Genomic DNA, 20,034 nt, shown 5'->3' on the forward strand with positions numbered 1-20,034 from the left:
CAATTTTTATGAAAATATGAAACTGCCTTATAGTCAGACTTGGTGAGGCAGTCCTATCTCCCTTCAAGGCTTTCAGTTGAGATTCATTTCAGCCCTTTTACCTGAGCTTAAAAACATAAAGCAAGGATGTGTGAATTTGAGTGTGGAATTATTTGCATACCAAGCATATATGCTGTACCACTGATTTTTAAATTACCACATTTCCCCATGTATAAGACTAGGTTTCCCTCCTAAAAATAATGTCCAAAATTTGGGGGCGCGTCTTATACACAGATAGATTTCCCCCCTCCCATTTTCTTAAATTGGAGTCCCCAAAAATAGGGGGCATCTTATACATGGGGGCATATTATAGACAGAAAAATATGGTATATCCATATCCTGCTCTTGCATGAGGCTTCCCAGGGGTTGCCTATTGAGGAAACTGATCAGGTCTGCACCGCCCAACTCTTAATTTCAGTAGAGTAACACCAGGTCCTCCAAGGCCATTACTTGGTCCTAATGACTGCATGTTCCTTAGAGCATTCAATGAAGATGTGCTTGCTTTTAGATGTAGCTCTTGACAGACAGACATCACTCACTTAGTGTTTTACATTAGTTCACACTCCCAGACAAGGACAGACCCACATAAAGCACATCGCAGTAGTCAAGCCTTGAGGTCACTAATGCGTAAACCAATGTGGTCAGGCTGTTGCCAGTGATTGACTGTGGTTGTAGCCAGTGTGCCCTCTGGAAGTGGTAAAAAGCATTCCTGGCTTGGCCCTCTAGTGACATAGATATATCAAATAAACTCTGAGTGAATACATGGACCTTCAGAGGGAGGACCACTGTGACTTTGGAATACCATCTCTTTAAATATACAGGCCATATCCAAGCAAGTCATACTTTGAGCGGACCCATTGAATTAATAGACTTGATTGATGTTCAGTGGGCCTAGTCTGAATACGATTTAGGATTGTATCCAGCTAAGTCTTTCGTTGATTACGCTACTCCCTATCAACTCTCATAATTTGCCCCTTAATTTCTGCCATTTTGTCGTGCAGGCGGACCCTTTGGTCTAGCCTTTTTGAAATACAGTGGTGCCTCGCAAGACGAAAAGAATCCGTTCTGTGATTCTCTTCGTCTAGCGGTTTTTTCGTCTTGCGAAGCAAGCCCATTGGCGGATTAGCGGATTAGCGCTATTAGCGGCTTATCGGCTTATCGGATCAGCTGATAAGCGGCTTAGCAGCTTAGAAAAAGGGGGGGGGAAACCCTGCAGGAACTCGCAAGACATTTTCGTCTTGCGAAGCAAGCCCATAGGAGATTCGTTTTGCGAAGCACCTCCAAAACGGAAAACTCTTTCGTCTAGTGAGTTTTCTGTCTTGCGAGGCATTCGTCTTGTGGGGCACCACTGTATTGGTTTACCTGGTTGCCTTTTGACAGCTCGTGCCATCCATCCCTTTGAATGCAAAATTCACACACATCCACCCACTTGGTTGTATAAGCATGAATGTATTAAAAATATTTTCTTCTGCAAAAACAGTTGCAATTTGCCAGCGGGAGATTTCTGTTGATGGGTCTCTTTGGCCATAGCTTTTTGAGGTTGGGAACAGTTCTGACACATGATGATGCACCTCAAAAGCTTCCCTACAAACACAGCTGTTCCAGTCTTTCCAGTCTTTCCTGTCAACCTCCTTTGACCAGCAGTTCTTTGTAGGAGGGTTTAAAATGCTGCTTGAATCAGCTAAATCAGACTTGCACTATGAATGAACTTTGTTGCAAAGTTAGACGTGACTGCGGAGACATGAATTATTGAAAGGTAAATTGTTTTTAGTCACTCTTTCTGTGTTCATGTAGCGTTTGAAGAGAGGAAGAGTTGAAGGCTACTGAGAGGACAGATTGTGTACATAATGAATCCTGAATGGTTTTGCCTACCTTTGCTTTGAATTCAGAAATCTACCTTACATTCCTTTGAGTGAAATTTCAACTTTTAGATGCAAAAATATATAGTGTGTTCTTAAGGTTTAGCAGCTACTTAAGAGAGCTTGTTTTAAAAAAGGGAGGCATTGGCTGTTAAAGTCTGTGATGAACGCCATTAAGTGCTGTGTGCAGCTTCTTAAATCCTTTATACACAAATATTTTAATCTTTCTTAAGCCCATTAGCACCTTCCTACACACACACTCTCTTTATAATGGAAGAGGCAGATTTCCCTCCCCCTTTTTGGCAGCATTATTTATGTAGGAGGATCTTAGCGAGATTATAATCTTCCACTTCCCTAGTCATAAGCCTACTCAGAACTTCTTTTTACATTCCTACCAAGAGAAAATCTCCAAGAGCTAAATTTGAATATTGGAATTGCCTCTTAATATCAAAAAATAAATGGTTGATTGGCTGTATATTTAATTTATCAGTGTAGAACTGGCAAAGTGCATGTAGTTCGTGATGTTTATGTTTATAGCATTCTAAGATAAGACCTGTCTAGTTCTAATACAGAATCAACATTTGAAGGAGCTAAAATGAAGGGTTTATGCTACTGTAAAACAGTTGCCATCTTCATGGTTTGGGCTCTGTTTTGAGAATAGTTGTGCAAGATTCTAGGTTTTCAGTAGACTTAGAAGTCCACTATATATTCTTCTTGCTGTCCGTGGCAGAATAATTTAACACTGAATGGAAGAGTTGTCATCAGTTAAATGAGGCAAGAGTTAGTTGCTTTTTATGTAGAACCAAATGTACACCAAATCTGTTGCTGTGAGCAAAGATTCTGTTATATATCTGCCTCTGTTTCCATCAAATTACTTCCTTTTGCTTGCACCATGTGGCGGATCAGCTAGGTGCCTCCTTGATTTATCTGCTTCAGAAATAAATAGGAGTAACTCTGATGTATGTGTTTTCATATGGCTGCCATCCAAATAAGGAGCTTGTAAAAGAATAATTTCATCTGAGAATTTTTGAGCTCTTTAAAAATTGGACTCCGTAGTTCTTTAAAGGAGAAAAACATCTTCTTGCTATATAGTGTTGCATGTGAGTTGCATTCTTTTTAATTCTTCATCTTCCTCATTTAGCAATTCATGCTAGTCTGGCCACCATCTTCTTTCTTCTTCCTCCACCCTCAAATCAAGTGCTGAAAATATAGAAGAAAATAATATACTTTACCACACATTGTGCTTCGTTGGCACCTTTTACCCACATTGCTATTACTTGGGCTTGTAAAGGGTACGTTGTGGACTATGATTTTAGTGCAAAACTGCTTACAAAGTGGGGATTCTGGTCTGCAATTAGGGTAGTACTGCTTCAGAGGAGTCCCAGCAAGTGTGAAAACTTGAATAACATATTGGGGGGGCAGGTAAGCCCCGTACCACATAATTAATCACATGGTGTGGCACACACACACCATTTGAATGGCAATGCCCATCAACTTTGAGGGGAGCGGCCCCCTCAAATATTTTATTCAGCGGAGTAGAAGGGATCTTAGCCCCTAGGAGTTGACTCCTCCAAATCCCAGTCTTACTTGGATGGCTGTCTCCAGAGGGTGGAACCTGGAAGAGGATGCTCAGATTCTTGGATCCTCCAATGTGGGGTCAGTTTTTGTTGGGAATCAAGCCTTTATCAGGAGAAACTGGCCACTCTCCAGGCACCCGGCTTGATCTCCGGTTGACCTCCCTGTCTGCATTCCCCGGCAGGATACAGGCTAGGTCGCGATAGGCGATCCTTCTCGGCGTGAGAAGAACACACACCCTCTTTCCTGCCCCCCCGGGCAGGGGAAAGAGATAGACAGAAACGTATTTACATGCCTTTATTTCTGTCTTTGCAGCGTTACAGAAAAACACGACTGCTCTCTTCAAACTCCAACAGCCGAGAGACAAACTCCTCCTGTACTTCCTGTACAGCTCATATTACACTCTGAGCTAATTCCGGTGCCCTCTGCACTGTGAATAGACTGTCCCTCTGTTTCCCACGGAACAGACTCCAACATTCCCATTATGTTTTGCTTTCAAGCTACCAGCTCGCGGCCGCATTGCTTCTATATCGTAACAGTTTTATCCTCCATGCTGCTGAACGTCTACATAAAGCTGCTGAGTGGTGTCTTCCAGGGATTTGGAGTGTGCTGTTATCAATATGCCTAGGACATGGAACTCAATTCCTCCTGTACTTCAGGAGGTGTGGCATAGGATCTATCAGACCAGTGTTAGGCTTCCATAATGAGAGCCAATAAACTGAAGCTCAATCCAGATTAGACCAGGGCACTGTTTCTGTTTAGTTCAACCTCTTCTGAATGGGGTTGCAATCCCTCTAAAGGAGCAGGTGCACGGTTCGGGGGTATGTCTGGCTGTATGTCTACCTGAGGAGGCACAAGTGAACTTAGTGGTTGCAGAACACCTCCTATCAGCTACAACCCTGCCTGGACAGGGAATGCCTAGTTTCTGTTGTCTACACTCTGGTAAACTCTAGGTTATATGGATATACAATTAGAAAAAAATACTATGGAACTTGGTTCCAATATACGATTATGGTGGTGAGACTTTTATATGCACAAAGATGGAAAGACTCATCATTCCCAACTATGGAGGATTGGTTGTTAAAATTAATGGACTTAGCTGAGAGGGTGAAATTGACATGTTTAATCAGAGGAAAGTCATTGCTAACATTTACTGAAGATTGGAAACCTCTCATAGACTTTTTGTGTGAAAAAGAAAATGAACTAATGACATTTGGTTTTGAGGACTGAAGATAATGTTGGTTTATAGAAAGTGGTTTTATTGGGTGTTATATTAAGAGTGGCTGAGTTGGATAATGTTTATATATCGAGGACAGGCAAAGATCAGAAGTTCTTTATTTTCTTAACTTCTATGTTTTTTCTCTTTTTCTTCCCTTCTCCCCTTTATCTCTTCTCTCTCTGTCCTTCTCCATTTCTCTATTTTTTATTTTTTCTCTGTTTTTATTTAGATTAACATTTTCATTTTGATACAAATATAATAATATTTGAATCTGTTTTCCCTATAATAAAATTTATTTTTTAACAAAATTAATCCGCATCTGTACATATATTAGTTTGTGTTTGTTTATCTCATTTCCAAACTTCCCTTCATCAAATTGCAATCCTGGAGCAGTTTCCAGTAAAATGATTGAAACAGAATATAGTAGTACATTGAAACCCTAATAAGGTCAAGTTAAACAATGTAAAACAATACCAAACACTTGATAAGAGCAGTTAATTATATGCAAATCTGTGTTCTCATCTGTGTGTTTTTCTCCTTTTTTTTGGCCATGTGCAAGCAGCTGCCTTGTTTGCAAGTGCCCTTAAAAACAGCATTTGCTAGTATTTCTTTAGTGATAAAAACCAGGCATGCTCCTTGGGGTCAGGGAACCATCAGGTTCTGTCAGATGATTCCAGAAGCTGATTTCTTACAGAGTGTTATACAGAACAGCATCTGGACATCATAAATTTCAGCCCTAGTTTTAGGTGGAATTCTTAATCTGTTCCACATCAATGCTCCAAGGCCTCATGTTTGCATTGTGTGTTGAATCTTTTGTTCAGATCCCAAATCTGTACTTAACATCTCATGGGTCAAATCTCTGTCTCGGTTCCAGTTCCCTATCTCTAGCACAGAAATAACTTGTGCCCAGTCTCATAGGAAATCTTGCCTGCTTTTGAGCGCTTGGGTAGCAGGCTATAAATGTAAATTGATTTACCTACATTTAACACTGTGCTTGGCAACAAGCTGGGTATCCTCTAGAGTAGTCAGAAGGAGAACAGTGGTACATCATGTTTTTCAGTAGCACTGAATAGTGACTCATGTTGTTGAGAGCCATCTAACATAAGGCAAATCTTCCAGTCAGTAGTTGGTATAAATAACTTGTGACAAAAAAAGTCTCAAAAGCTCGCTTCCAAAATTCTCCTTTTTCAACCCAAACATTGTGTGGAAAGCTCTATGTTCCATCTGCTTTAAAAAGTCTTTCCCCCACTGCTTAATCATTCATATAAAAAGTTTGGGATAGCCAATCTCGTAAACTTGTTTTTAATTAAGAAAATAATTGCCTGGATGATTTTTGAAGGCTTAATAGCAGTTGCCAATAACGTTGCTTTTAAGCTTTATTTAGTTGGAAATGAGATGTGTAACATCTTTATATAACATCTCAGGACTCCTATAGCTTGGTAACAAGGGAACTAAGAACGATATACTAAAATGCAGAGGTTGCTGATTAGATCAGTAATCTGGTCTGTTCTCTTTTGAGTGTTGAATTCTGTTATTTTGGCCAAATACTTGTATCTGCCAGATATCATGTAACAATTAGCCATGATAACCAAAGCGTTCTGTACCCTATTGTGCTAGGACCAATCAGACTGCTGCATTCTGAATCCTGTTGTTCTAGGACCAATCAGACTGCTGCCTTTTGGATCCTATTCAACTCAGTACATAACAGTTTAAAAGCATTAAGATCTGTTGGTCTGTTTGTTCGCAATTTGAGTATGGTTACTTTTAAATAACTGCAACAGCACAAAGTCTTTGGCTTTATAATAAGACATGTAGGCAGTAAATTCAAGGTTTGGGAGCAGTGTTACCACAATTTACCAGATGCTGAAATCCAACCATCAGCCTTCCCCACCCCCCCACCCCCCCCGCCACCTTCAATTCAAAACTGGTTTCCACAGTTGTCAGAAATTGAGGAAAAGAGATCTCCTCCTTCCATCTTGGTGAACTGTGATACCCAAGTGGGAGGTGTGGGTTTGTTGTCTCCTGGTGAAAGACAAACATTTCCAAGGAAGCTCTGCTTTTTGCACAGCAGGCGGCTGCCTCTTTTAGCTGAAAGGGTTTACTGAACGCTAACGTAAGGAAGGGATGGGGTGTTCTCCCCACAGGGGATGAGAACACAAAAGAATTCTGTGGTACTCAGTTGAAAGTTAAATGGTTATTGTACTATAATAGTTATTTAATGCTGGAGGTGGGAAATATGCTGTTAGCTTCTGCGTGTACATACACACACAGCAACCATCAGTTAAAACTTTAATTGCCCAGTGACATTTTTCTAATACCTGGGCTAACCAGGCTCCTAGACATTAATCCAGGTAACCAGGATTTGCGTTTAACTACACTCATTTTTTTGGCATTTTGACATCTGTTTGGGCTTCAGCTTGATGATTTTAGAGTAATGAATTCTTGGTACAGTATGCTAATACAAATCTTAAGTGGTGTGTGTGTTTGTTTGTGTGTGTGTGTGTGTGTGTGTAAGTGTAACTGTCAGCCAGACTCTTAATCTTTTCTCCTGTGCTCACTACGAGTCAATAACCCTAACAGATCAAACACCATTAACTGTAAAGCTGGAAGTTCATTCCAATCCTTCTAGCAGTGTGAAACCTGCATTAATCACCATGATTGTGTCAACTGTATGATAATGTCACGCTTTCGTATCAAAACACGACAGCGGCTCTTACTTGAGCGCATTGGCGAGATGCACAACTGAACTGAAGCAGCAAAGATGTCCCCACAGTTGCCACACCCTTCTTGCAAAGCTTTTAAAGACATGGCGGGGGAAGCTCACTCACAGAACTTTCTCATGTGCAAGCTTGTGTTCTGTCTGGTCTAGAGATGGGAAGGCCTGGAAAGAACCCGGAAAAATTGGGGGGGGACCCAGGTTACCCCCCCCCAGTTTTTCTCCAAAGCCATTTTTTCCCAGAAAAAAACGAGAGAGAAAAAACAGTTTGATATAGTTTGAATATTCCACACACTCCCCCCCCCATTTTTCCGGGGGGGGGGACGGCTTTGGGGGAAAACGGAAGAAAACTGGGTCATCCCCCCCAATTTTTCCAGGTTTTTTTTTCTCCAGGCCTTCCCATCTCTAGTCTGGTCTCATCCACAGAGGAAGCACCTGGTTCTCAGTGACAGCGCTGTGTCCTGCCCCTTTAACTCCAGCTCTGCTGCCACCTCCTCCTACTCAGCTGGTCAAAGTACTTCCCCCTCTGCAATGAGGCTCTGCTCCCTGCAGGAGAAGTAGAAGGGAGAGTTGCAGATCTGCTTTCTACCCTCCAACTTGTAGAGTTGCAAGGGGGAGAACCGGCATCGTTAGGTGGCAGCATTCACTTCTCCCCTCTGCCTTTTCTCCTTACTCCTCCTCTGGCTGGGGCTGCCAAACCGTGCCAGATCCCAATGACAGTTTTAATATTTTATTATACTTTATTTGTCACGTGTATATAGCTGGATAGACTGTTAATCTCAGGGGTGTGGTTTCCAGCCCCACATTGGGCAAAATATTCCTGCATTGCAGGGCGTTGGACTAGATCACCCTTGGGGTCCCTTCTGACTCTACAGATCTATGATTCTATGATCTTCAAGCCACAATATTTTGTCATGAACTGGCAGGACAACAGGGAGGAGGAAGAGGGGTGTAGCCAGGACCGGGACGGAGAAGTTGGTGTAGGAAGTACTTGTGGGGAGACGGCGGATGATGAGGGGAAGGGGTTCAACGCACAGGAACCAGAGCAGCGGGACCCATTACCAGAGCTATGTTCTGACTCCACGAACATGGCGGGCTCTGAGGCGTAGGGAGCAACAGGCAGGGCACTCTAGGAGGCTGAAGCAGACTACTAATGCTGAACTCACTAGTAGTTGACCAGGTGGGGCTCACTAGCTCTGGGAGAAGGTGTGTGATTCTTCAGCTGGAGTAGGCTTGGAGCAGGTGAGGGTCACATGCCTCATCAAGCCCAGGTGCTGCAATCAGCATGAAAAGTATAAAAGGACAACAGAGCTGTACTGCCCATTTTGATGGGCCTCAGCGTGGCGGTTCCAGTATCTCTGTAGAACTGTTCTTCACTTTGGACATGTGGATTGACCCTGGACTGAGGACTTGACATACTGACTTTGCTGCCAGGTAGGCCAGGGGTTCAGGACAGCTTTCCTCCAGGGAGCTCTTCCTCCCCTTTATCCTCACAGCAACCGTGTGAGGCAGGTTGGACTTAAAGACTATGATTTGCCCAGGGTCACTTCCTAACCTCTGCCACAGACTGGCATGGTCTGCAGCAGGTCTGCTTGTCTCCCTCCTAAAACCATACCTGAAACCAAGGAGGCTGGTTTTTAGGGTGTGGGGATGGGGAATCTTTGTTCTTGTAGTTTTAGGTAGGGAACCTTTTTAGTATAGCTATGTGAGAGGATGCTTGGGTTATGGATGATCATAGGCATTCACATATATTGCTTTTTACGTGCAAGTCACCTAAAGGCTTTGGCATGCACAAATTCAGGAAACGACGACATGAACAATTATATCTTTCATTTTATGGTGAAAAACAAAACTCCCTTGTCCTTATCCCCATCCCACCCTCAATTTATTGAGTTTCTAGCCATGCACAGTTGGGTGGTTTGTTTAGGCTCAGTTTAGTATATTAAAAATGCAGTCTTCATGCAGCACTGATAGAGGAAGATTTGTTGACTTTACTGAGACTTGCTCTGGTAAAGCACTTTGACAAATCGGGCTGTGAGAAAGCCAATACAGTTGTCTGCATGCCAGGAGTTGTTTGGGTTTGACAGGCTTAGAGGAGGCAAATCTCATTTGATTCTGCAAAAGCCATGCAAGTGTGCCCGTTCTGGTGTGTATACTGCTGCAGCGACAAAGGAAGTTGCGCAGTCTGGATCAAGGATGGCCAGGAGTTATTCTGTATTCCTAGGGGTTACTCTGGGCTCCAGGCAGCCTTCCAGGGATCAGACTGTATTTTACTGCACAAACCAACCTCATAAGTTCAAGTCCCATAACGAAGGTAACAAACATCTTGCCATTCTACAGCACATGCATTCAGACATTCCCTATAAAGATATACTTGTACATACTAAATGTATGGACATTTTCTTTCTTTCCAAGTTAAACTGAGAATGATTTTCAAGCCTGTAGAATTTGGTATATCCACTGAATATCACATTAAGATTGGTTTGGGGTTGAATCTGGCTGGCTAAGTCACAGATAGTGGCAGCCTTGATGATGTAATCAATGATTCAGTTATTTGACAGCATCCCAACTCAATTCTTCTTTTTATATGCTGTTGATATGAGCATGTAACAATCTGCAGGTTTTGTTGGAATTGATCAATTTTACTACAAATTAATAAAATATCATCTTTTTAAAAATCTGGCTAGCATGCAAGAAGTTATCCCTGAACTTGATTAGTGGAAGGTATGACTTTACCAAAACAGTGATTTTGTTTACATGGACACGTTGTGTAGTTATTACACATGATTAGCTGTGCAAATAACTTTGTCATTACGTTGCAGGAGCAATATAATGCTTCTTTGAACTTCCAGATTGGGCCAAATAAGTGTTCTACATTTTTGAAAATAAACATTTCTAATTTTGACTTCCTGGGTACCAGGGGGACTTTAATGGGGTTTTTTTTTGGCAGGGTGAGGCTCCCCCACCATTGAGTAGAACATTTGAAACCATCAAAGCAGCAAAAGGTCATAAGAACTTTTTCCTTAAAATTCTGTAAGACAAACTGAGATGTTCCCCCGCATTATTAGAATTACCTGTACTTAAAAATGAAAACTAAAACTATAATGCTTAAGGGATTTGTGACAAAATCTATATATATATATGGTTCATGAGCATTCACCCAAACTACTCCCAGTCATTGTAGATATTATATATCTTGCAGAGGCAGTATAAATACCTCTGCTAGTGCTGGGAGACACTTGATCCTGATCACTGAAGTCTTTACTGGTATGCTGTCAACAGCAATTCAAATCAAGGCAAAGGAGAGTGACAGCTGAGACCCCTACAGAAGAAATGTAGAGAAATGTGCTTGGTAACTACCTAAGCCAGGTTTGTTCAATGTCTTGATTATCTATCTGGAGCTTGACTGTGTTTTGGTAGTTTTCAGAGAGGCTAGGTGTACACTATGCAAGCTTTGGCTTATTTTAACTGAGGGGTAAATGTGTTACGGTTTGTCATTATTCAGTGCTGTCAATATACATAGGCAGTTACAAATTATAAAAGGAAAAGGGAAGTGGGAAGGGAATAATGACACTATAGGGTTGCATGAATGCTAGTGGTCTTTGTTGTGGTTTCATTTTTGTATTCTTTTACGGTAAGCAGCTTTGAGCATTTTTAACGAAAAGCAGTTCACGAACATATATATTATTAATCTTTCTCTCTATAGAGTGTTCTAATATTAAAACATTTCCCCTCAATTAGTCTAAAACGTTTATTTATGCATAACTGTTCAAGACTGTCCTTGTTTTTGTGGGAGCATCTTTTTATAGATTAATACTTCTCTGTTAAAAAACTCCGACTTAAGGACAAACATAGGATTGGATTCAAATGTTGGACAAGGAGAAGGCTACGTGCACAAATATATTTTCTGCCTCCTGAAAAGCAACTCTAGGGTTAAGAGGGCTTTACATTGATGGTGGGTCTGCATTGGGTGGGTGGGTGGTACTCTAAATTGACCAGAAGTATCTTGGGAGGCTTTGCAAAGGGGGGAGATGAAGTGGAGATGAAGATCCTTGCATGAGTGGCCTTTTACTTTCCCAACCTTTGGGGTCCAATTCATTAAGTATGCAAATTCTTGAGGAAAGGAAAGGTACGGAAAATGCTGCCCTCTGGGGTGAGAACACATGATGTCTTCAGAACGATGTAAAGCCAGTCAGGTATTTAGTTTACACATTCAGATAAAGAAAATGGAAGTCTTGCCTGTGATTCTGTGAAGGGAAAATAGGATACAGCCTTCGTAGCTATGTCCCTGCTATTATGAAACGAGAAGGTATCTTGGACTGGGCTTCTTTTGTTCCCTGTGAATTGCATAGCAAGGGAAATGGGGCTCAATCGGGGGGAGAATTTTGTCAAGTCATTTTAATTTTTGAAAACTTTTCATGCTTTAAAGAGGCAAAGCGTGTGCTCTTACAAATATGGTGCTGACAGACAAGTACATAAAACAAGCTGGTTGTGTTTTGAAAAGAAGAATAAGTTTGCTAGGAAATTTGCTGTCTTGAGTTCAGCCTTTGGGCTTTTGTGTCTAAAAGCAACAGCAAGCCTGTGTGTTATGTATTCTCTTGCATTTTGTGCTCTCTCCTACGCTGCTTGGACTCCAGCAGCCACAAGATCAGGCTTCATAGCTAGATGCCTGCAGCGGAAAGCTTGCACACCTGTTAGGCTGCCTGTGCAACTCCAGCAGGGAGCCTTGCTATTCTGAATTTAAGCACCTTCAGCTTTGGGAAGGGAGGATGAAATGAGATCTGATCTAGAGGAACTGTAGAGAGGATGATCCTGGTTCTAATTTTACATCTTCGGAAGGGTTGTTTATTTGCTGCTGTCACTAGAATGGAGGTGGAGGAGAGGGGGTGGGAATTAGATGGCAGTCATACATTTCATACTGGAGGAGTTGTGTTTAAGATCTTGATGATGTTCAAGAGATTCACTAGCAGATACTTCATATGTTAAGAATAGATTAAACTCATGGGAGCTGTGTGTGTGTGTGTGTGTGTGTGTGTGTGTGTGTCTGTCTGTCTGTCTGTCTGTCTGTCTGCGTGTGGTGTTACAGCCTTGTGAGACTTATTAGCAATTGCATCTACCTGAGACTTGAGGTCTACCAGGCTGGTTCCAGCTGATTAAAATTACCTGTGAAGGAAATAGCCTGGACATCTTCCCCACTAAATTTTCATGAAGCCATTGTTTGCTGAGCCTGCTTTGTTTCATATAATCAAAATGGGAACAAACCCAGTACTAAGCCAAAACAAAAAAGTGCAGATGGTATTCATTTGGGGAGGGGGCGTGGTTCATGGAAAAGGGCTCCATGTTAGCAGATGTCGAATATCTGCAATGATTCTCGCCTTTAGAATGGCACCGATGGAGAACATAAACGCAGCATGCACTTTTTATAAAGACTGAAGAAAAGAACTTACTTGTCAAGCATCCTCCCAACTCCACCCCCGCTGTAACTAAATGGGAAAATCTCTTCCTTTTGAAGTCCTACAACTGAGTATCATGTTGATAATTGATTGATGTAAAAGAAATTGGCTCTTTCATATCCTTCATCTTTTAGCCCAAGCTTTGAGCTCTGTCTTTGTAACATGCATGTTGTACTGATGAAGCTGTTTCTGTCTCCAGCTTTGTTCCATCTGGCAAAAAAATCAGTTTTTACAATATGTGCTTTGGGGGGAAAAAAAGAAAAACAGAAATCAATACCCCATTTGATAGAGACTGGGGATATAATGTGGGCTAATGCCAAAGGATATGTGGCAGGTGAGGCCTAAATTTGCTTTAATTTAGTCCCCCCTTCTTTTGTCTTGGTAACTCAACCAACTGATTAATTTTGTCCAGTTGCTTAGAAGCACATCCTGCTTTTCATAGGAAGGGGTGGGTTTTTGGAAGGGATTTTTGAAGACTGATGGGCATCAAAGCCTCAGGCTAGCAAAATGCTGTGAGAAATCACTTTTAATCATTTTAAATTTTTAGAGGGGAAACAAAAAAATCTTTCTGCAAACATGGTGACATGGCTGACTCAGTTGATCTAGAATCGGAGGTAGTGATTACACTTGTGTGGTAGTTGATTCTGTAGCATGTAAAAGTCTCATACTTGTCCCAGTGTATTTCATGCTTTTAATAACATCATTGTCATAACCTTTCCCTGCAAGAAAATATCCATAAGACTGTGTATTAGACGTTATGTTTGTAGGGCAAGGGCGTAATGTGCCAGTTTTTATAAAGGGCGCATACATGTGGCTATAAAGTATTTTTCTCACTCAGGCCATGAGATGAGGGTCCTGCCTCTGAAGACAGTTCAGAAATTTCATCTGGTGCAGAATGTGGCAGTCATGTTGCTCACTGGGGCAAGGCAATTTGAGCATAATATACTGATCCTGGCCCAACTTCACTGGTTGCCGGTTTCCAGGCCCAATGCAAGGCGCTGGTTTTGACTTATACAATGGTACCTTGGGTTAAGAACTTAATTCGTTCTGGAGGTCCGTTCTTAACCTGAAACTGTTCTTAACCTGAGGTACCACTTTAGCTAATTGGGCTTCCCTCTGCCGCCGCACGATTTCTGTTCTCATCCTGAGGCAGAGTTGTTAACCTGAGGTACTATTTCTGGGTTAGCGGAGTCTGTAACCTGAAGTGTCTGTAAGCTGAGAGCCTTAAACAGATCAGGACTACAGTACTTCATAGAAACCCTCTTCCCATATGAACAGACCCAGACCCTGTGACTGTCACCTGAGGCCCTTCTTCAAGAGGTCTGTAGGGGAGCAACATGGAAATGGGCCCTTCTGTGGTAGCTCCCTATTTGTGGAATGCTCTCTTTGGGGAGTCTTCATTACATATCTTTCGGAGCCACCAGGCGAAAACGTTCCACTATAACCAAGCCTTTGGCTGATTAAACATTTTGTGGCCTTGTGTGGGAAGGGGGTTATTGGATTGTTTTGTTTTGTATTTTGTTATCTTTTTTGTGTGTTTTTTGGGTGAACCACCTTACGATCTTTGGTTGAATGGTGACATACAAATCAAATAAATAAATAAATAGTTTGCTCTTCATTTGTTACTATGAGATAAAAATAGAAATTTCTCCAGGTGCGTTCCCTCCATAGCTGTTGCCATATGAATGCATTTATTACAATACTGTATCTGAAGCAGAGTACAAAACATCTGAATGGGGTGACCTTCTGAATGAGGCCATTTCCATAGTGCTCTTGTTCTGTTCCTGTGGCCAACAGAATATACTTGATTGTCAGAAGAAATAGCTTAGGCTATGTACACACCAGCAGCTTAAAATACAGCAAGGTTATTCCCACCTCCTGTGTTTCAAGTCCCATTTGGAAGATGCCTTGAGTGAAAACACGTCAAACAGCAGTATTTCTCAAGGCACCACAAGATAGATATGGATTGTAACTAGCATCGTGTGTGCACAGCTTTAAGCACCAGCAATGGGAGTGCACTGGAGCCAGAATAAACGGTAATGTGTACACAGCTTTAAAGAACCGTTTAAAAAAAAGTGCTCCCCCTGTGATAACTTATTCTTGATGAGCCATCTAAGATATCTGACCTTGGAGCTATGAGAAGCATGAGTGCTGGTCCATCTTAGTAGGCCTCTTTGTTTAGGTCACTTTCTTGCTGCTGTTCAGCCAATGACTATCATCTATATACAGTGGTACCACAGGTTAAGTACTTAATTCGTTCCGGAGGTCCGTTCTTAACCTGACACTGTTGTTAACCTGAAGCACCACTTTAGCTAATGGGGCCCCCCGCTGCTGCCACACCACTGGAGCACAATTTCTGTTTTCATCCTGAAGCAAAGTACTTAACCAGAGGTACTATTTCTGGGTTAGCAGAGTCTGTAACCTGAAGCGTATGTAACCCGAGGTACCATTGTATATCCAAAACCTTGCTCAGGAAAGGGAAATTGGTAACTGGCCAGTAGTTAGTTAGGTTTTCTGAATCCAGGAAATAATAATAATAATTATTTATTTATTTATTCCCCAGCCACTCTGAGCGGCTTCCAACACAATAGTAAAATAAAGTAATGCATCAAACATTAAAAGTTTCCCTAAACAGTGGGTGGTTTTGCCACTGCCTCCTTCAAACAGGCAGGGACTACCCTCTCTCGTAAAGAGGCATTGATCACCTCCTTGGTCCAGCCAGCTGTTCCCTCCCTGCTGGTTTTTATCAGCCAAGAGGGGCAAGGGTCTAGAGCGCAAGTGGTTGCCCTGACCAATCCGAGCACCTTGTGCACATCCTCCTAAAGCGGCTTGCACAGGATTAAAAGCAAGACAGGATGACAGTAAAATTGCACAACAATAAAACAATCCCACGGCAAGGCAGATAAAATTCCAGCCTTTAAATTTCAATAAATACTTACAAAACCAAGACCCAGGCAAATGAAGTCTTCATGTGGGACCAGGAAAAAAAAGGATAGCACCAGTCAGGCTTTGCACAGCTGGGCAGGCAAGTGTTCAAAACCACAGACCCAGAGGAGGGCACATAGTAGTGGTTGGGTGCAAGTATACCGAAGAAGGATGCCGGAAATGCCAGAATGATCAGTTCTAGTCATAGCTGTCAACCGTCCCTTATTTGGCGGGAAAGTCCCTTATCCTAGCGCTGTGTCCTGCTGCTGTCCCTTATTGATGATGTCCCTTAAATTTCCTGGGTTTCAAAGGAAGCAGCTCCTCTCCCCCCCTCCCTGCCGGCCAGGAAGGAGGGAGGCTCCAACTGTGTTGCTTGGATGCGTTGCTCACCCAATAAGGAGTCTAAAAATGACTGGGGGGTGGAGCTTGCATGCCGTGTGCCAATCAAATCGGCCGCATTGCCTGGGGACTCGCCTTTGCTCAGCGCTTCCCAGCGGAGAGGTGACGGTGGTTTCCCTTGCTACATCCCCTTTGCCGGGTTGCTGTGCTGTGGGAACCACCGCTTGAGGCTTCTTTTGGCTGTTGGCTGGGCTTTCTGCCTTTGGCTCGGAGGGGCTCAGAAGTTGAACATACCTGTGCTCAGAAAATTCCTTATTTTGGTTGCTGATCCCTTATTTTCGAGGCTGATGGTCCCTTATTTTCAAATCTGTAAGTTGACAGCTATGGTTCTAGTGCTTTATTAAGAAAGGTATAGACCTCCAGCAAAACAACCTGCCAGTTCTCCGTGGGACATGGGATGGACACCAGGGCAAGGAGGTAGCTTGTCCGCACCCAAGCAAATGTGAATTCATTCTTTATACACAAAGCAGCGTACACCACTTTGTCTAGGACTTCCCATTACTTCACCTGCCCAGATGAGAGTACAGGTGGCAAATACCCAAGGTTTACAGGTAGTTCCTCTTTCTGGGCTCGGAGCCCAGCACTCCAAGCCCACAGATAAGGATAACATCAAAGCATGCTAATTAGCATATATCAAAGCAAGTGAATATAAACATATATGAGCTCATTGCTACAGCAGCTACCAGTTAATTGTGGGGTTATCTTGACTACCAAGGTGGCGTTAGCAAAGCTTCCAGAACAGTTTAACTTTGGTTCAACACAGTAAGTCTTTCCCGTTGCCATCTGCCGGGCTTTTAGTGATGGCAGTGGGATATTTACCTCCTCCCACATTGACCATACCTTCTGTGTAACCAGGCTGCCAGCCATTTAGGGTCCTGAGGTTGGGTGCAGGCTCTGCTGGACACATGCACTCTACTTCCCTCCACTGTGAGAACCTGACAAGTATTACAGTTCTTTTTACTGCACTTTGATGTAAAGAATTCACCTTGGAATAGGTGGAAATTTTACCAAGGAGAGGATGAAGAACAAATGTGATAATGGTCATCCTTGTTTAGTACCCCTATCAATGGTGGTTGAGGTGAAATTAGTGTGAACCAAGGAAGAATTGGCAGTTTCAATATGGCGTAGATGAATTTGTTGCCCATTTGATTGTGTTGTAGCACTTTTAATAACATCACCATTCCAGGCAATCGAATACCTTGAATATGTCTATAGTGACCACAACACCAAGGGGTGGTTTTTCTGTGTAGCATAATGGATGACATTTAGTGTGGAACTTTCCCCTTTTAACTGTTGTGAGGGGAGTAAATGAGAGAGCTCACAACTTTGTCTTTGAGGCCAAGTAATCTCCCAGTAGGCTTTTACTTTACTTTACTCTACTATTTTATATTTTTCTACTATTTCTCTTTTCTTTTTCTTGAAGTTAAATTCCTGTCCTCAAATTGGCCGTGTGGTTCTTTGATTGGAATGTTGTTAGGCTGCTGTTTAAAAGGGCTGCATCTTCCAGCAGTTTCTAGAACATGAAAGGAAAACAGACTACTGGGTACTGCTGTGCATAAAAGGATGAAGAACGTTGACTTTGTAATGATTGCTGTTGTACAAAGTTTATTTTTAACCCACTTCCTTCTCCATTGAGAGTTTCATATTCAAGGAGAGATGAGACACGGTGACCACAAGATTACTGGCAAACTGCCATAGTAATTATCTGTAGACAATATCTGTCTGACAGTATAATAATCCTAATAATTCAATTAATCAAAACAATAAACAAGGGATAAATATAGGAACGCTGAAGGCAAAATAAGTGACACATTTGCTCTGATGGAAGCTGAATAGTTGCAGTGTAAGCCAATTCTCATTTGCGTTTTCCCATCTGTCTAAGTCTGAATATCAGTGATATGAGCAGAATCCCCCATTGGGCTTTTTGGGGGCTTTAATCTTTCTAAAGAAACAATTGCTTTTCTATTTCTGCATTTGTAGGTACTCCTTAATCTGTCATTCTTACTAACATACAGGTAACAAAGGACAGAACTGGTCAGTAAGAAACTTTTGGATTTTAAAAATATTTCCTTTTTCTAATCTGTGTATTTGATTTGACAGTTCAAATATAAGCCCCAGTGTTATACATAAAGGCTCTTTCAGTTTGCTTTATTGCTGTTCTAAAGTCAGTTTTCCATAATCGCTGCTGTGTTTGCTTTAGTAAAGGACATAAAGGTTAGATTGTAAAGTGATGGACAAGGCCCATAAAATATATAAAAAGGAAATAATAAAGTTTTGAGCAAGGGTTGATTGTATGACTTTTGTCACAGCAGGCAAATTCACTCTTACTGCATGGTTTATTCAGGCAGTTCTCACAGCATTCAGTATAGAACAACCTGTCTCCTTTTTAGCACATACTTTGATTTTAGAATACATCATGTTTAAAATAAGCAAATTGGAGCATCTCCTCAAGGAGCAAAATTAAGGTAACTGTGAGTTTTTAGACATGGATGTGAATTATTTTACTGCTTGTGTCGTTCCCCAAACTAATGAGAGAAATACGTGGAATTTGAGCTCAGATGTGTACTTCTCAAGTAAAAAAAACGAACATGGGGTCACAGCTGAACTTTCAGAGTTGAGCAGTTCAGGAGAGGCAGTGATGAATATCCCATCTGAAATACTTTAAAATACTTTACTATTGATTTCTGAAGCACCAATTTCACCTCCCTAATTTGATAGATAGATAGATAGATAGATAGATAGATAGATAGATAGATAGATAAATTTATTGTCATTGTCCGTATATACACAGTATACACAACAACGAAAATCAAACACCCACCCAAAGACCGGGTTCACATATACATTTGCACGTATCTCCGACACTCTCATCCTATTCAAACATAATCTATAAAAACATAAAATCCAGAGTAAACATGACCTATTAAGGCATAACATAACCTAAAACCTAAAACATAACCTAAAACCTATCTCATTCCTTCCTACTCTCTGCTTGCTAAACCTTGCAACTGGCCCTGAGATCATTATTTAGTGCAGTCAGAGCTCTTGGATAGAAACTATTCAGAAGGCGTGTGGTTCGTGTTTTCATTGTCCTATATCTTCTGCCCGAAGGCAATAGTTCAAAGAAGTTGTGAGCAGGGTGGGTGGGATCTCTCAGGATATTATGTGACTTCTTCAAAATGCGAGACGTGAAGATCTCATCCAGGGTTGGTAGTCGGAGCCCAATAACATTCTGGGCAATTTTAATTGTTCTCTGTAAAGCTTTTTTATCCGTTTCAGAGCTGCTCCCATACCACGATAATATACTATAGGTTAAGACACTCTCAATGGTACTATGATAATAGGACAGAAGTAGGTGCTGGGATAGATTCAGTCCCCTGAGCATTCTCAGGAAATACAACCTTCCCTGCACCTTCCTCACAACCATATTAATATTTGCAGTCCATAATTAACACTTACCGTATTTTTCGTTCTATAGGACGCACATTTTCCCCTCCAAAAATTAAGGGGAAATGTGTGTGCGTCCTATAGAGCGAATGCAGGCTGCGCCGCTAAGCCCAAAGCCAGAACAGGAAGATGGAGCACTGCGGAGCGCTCCGTCTCGCTGCTCTAGCCTGGGGACGGCTGCGCGCAAACCTCTCCAGGGCAGCGGGGTGCCTTCACCCCGCTGTCCTGCAGAAGCTAGCAAGGCTGTTCCCAAGCCAGAACAGCGAGACGGAGGGCTCCGTCTCGCTGCTCTAGCTTGGGGATTGCTGCGCGCAAACCTCTCCAGTGCAGCGGGGTGCCTTCACCCCGCTGTCCTGCAGAAGCTAGCAAAGCTGTTCCCAAGCCAGACCAGCGGGACGGAGG

The 20,034-nt window shown here is 42.1% G+C and overlaps 1 protein-coding gene and 1 long non-coding RNA gene across 2 annotated transcripts in view; one reads left to right on the plus strand and one right to left on the minus strand.

The window, feature by feature from the left end:
• The window catches only part of KLHL29 (kelch like family member 29), a 431,347-nt gene that overhangs the window by 64,499 nt on the left and 346,814 nt on the right, over positions 1-20,034 (plus strand). The gene's annotated exons all lie outside the window — the stretch shown is intronic.
• LOC308584505 lies at positions 1,414-14,167 on the minus strand. Its single transcript, XR_014006854.1, has 3 exons — positions 12,856-14,167; positions 10,626-10,730; positions 1,414-3,098 (listed from the first exon to the last, which is right to left on the minus strand). It is a non-coding gene; the product is annotated as an uncharacterized lncRNA (long non-coding RNA).

The sequence above is a fragment of the Podarcis bocagei genome, assembly GCF_964188305.1.
Source record: "Podarcis bocagei genome assembly, chromosome: 3".
NCBI classification, from domain to species: domain Eukaryota; kingdom Metazoa; phylum Chordata; class Lepidosauria; order Squamata; family Lacertidae; genus Podarcis; species Podarcis bocagei.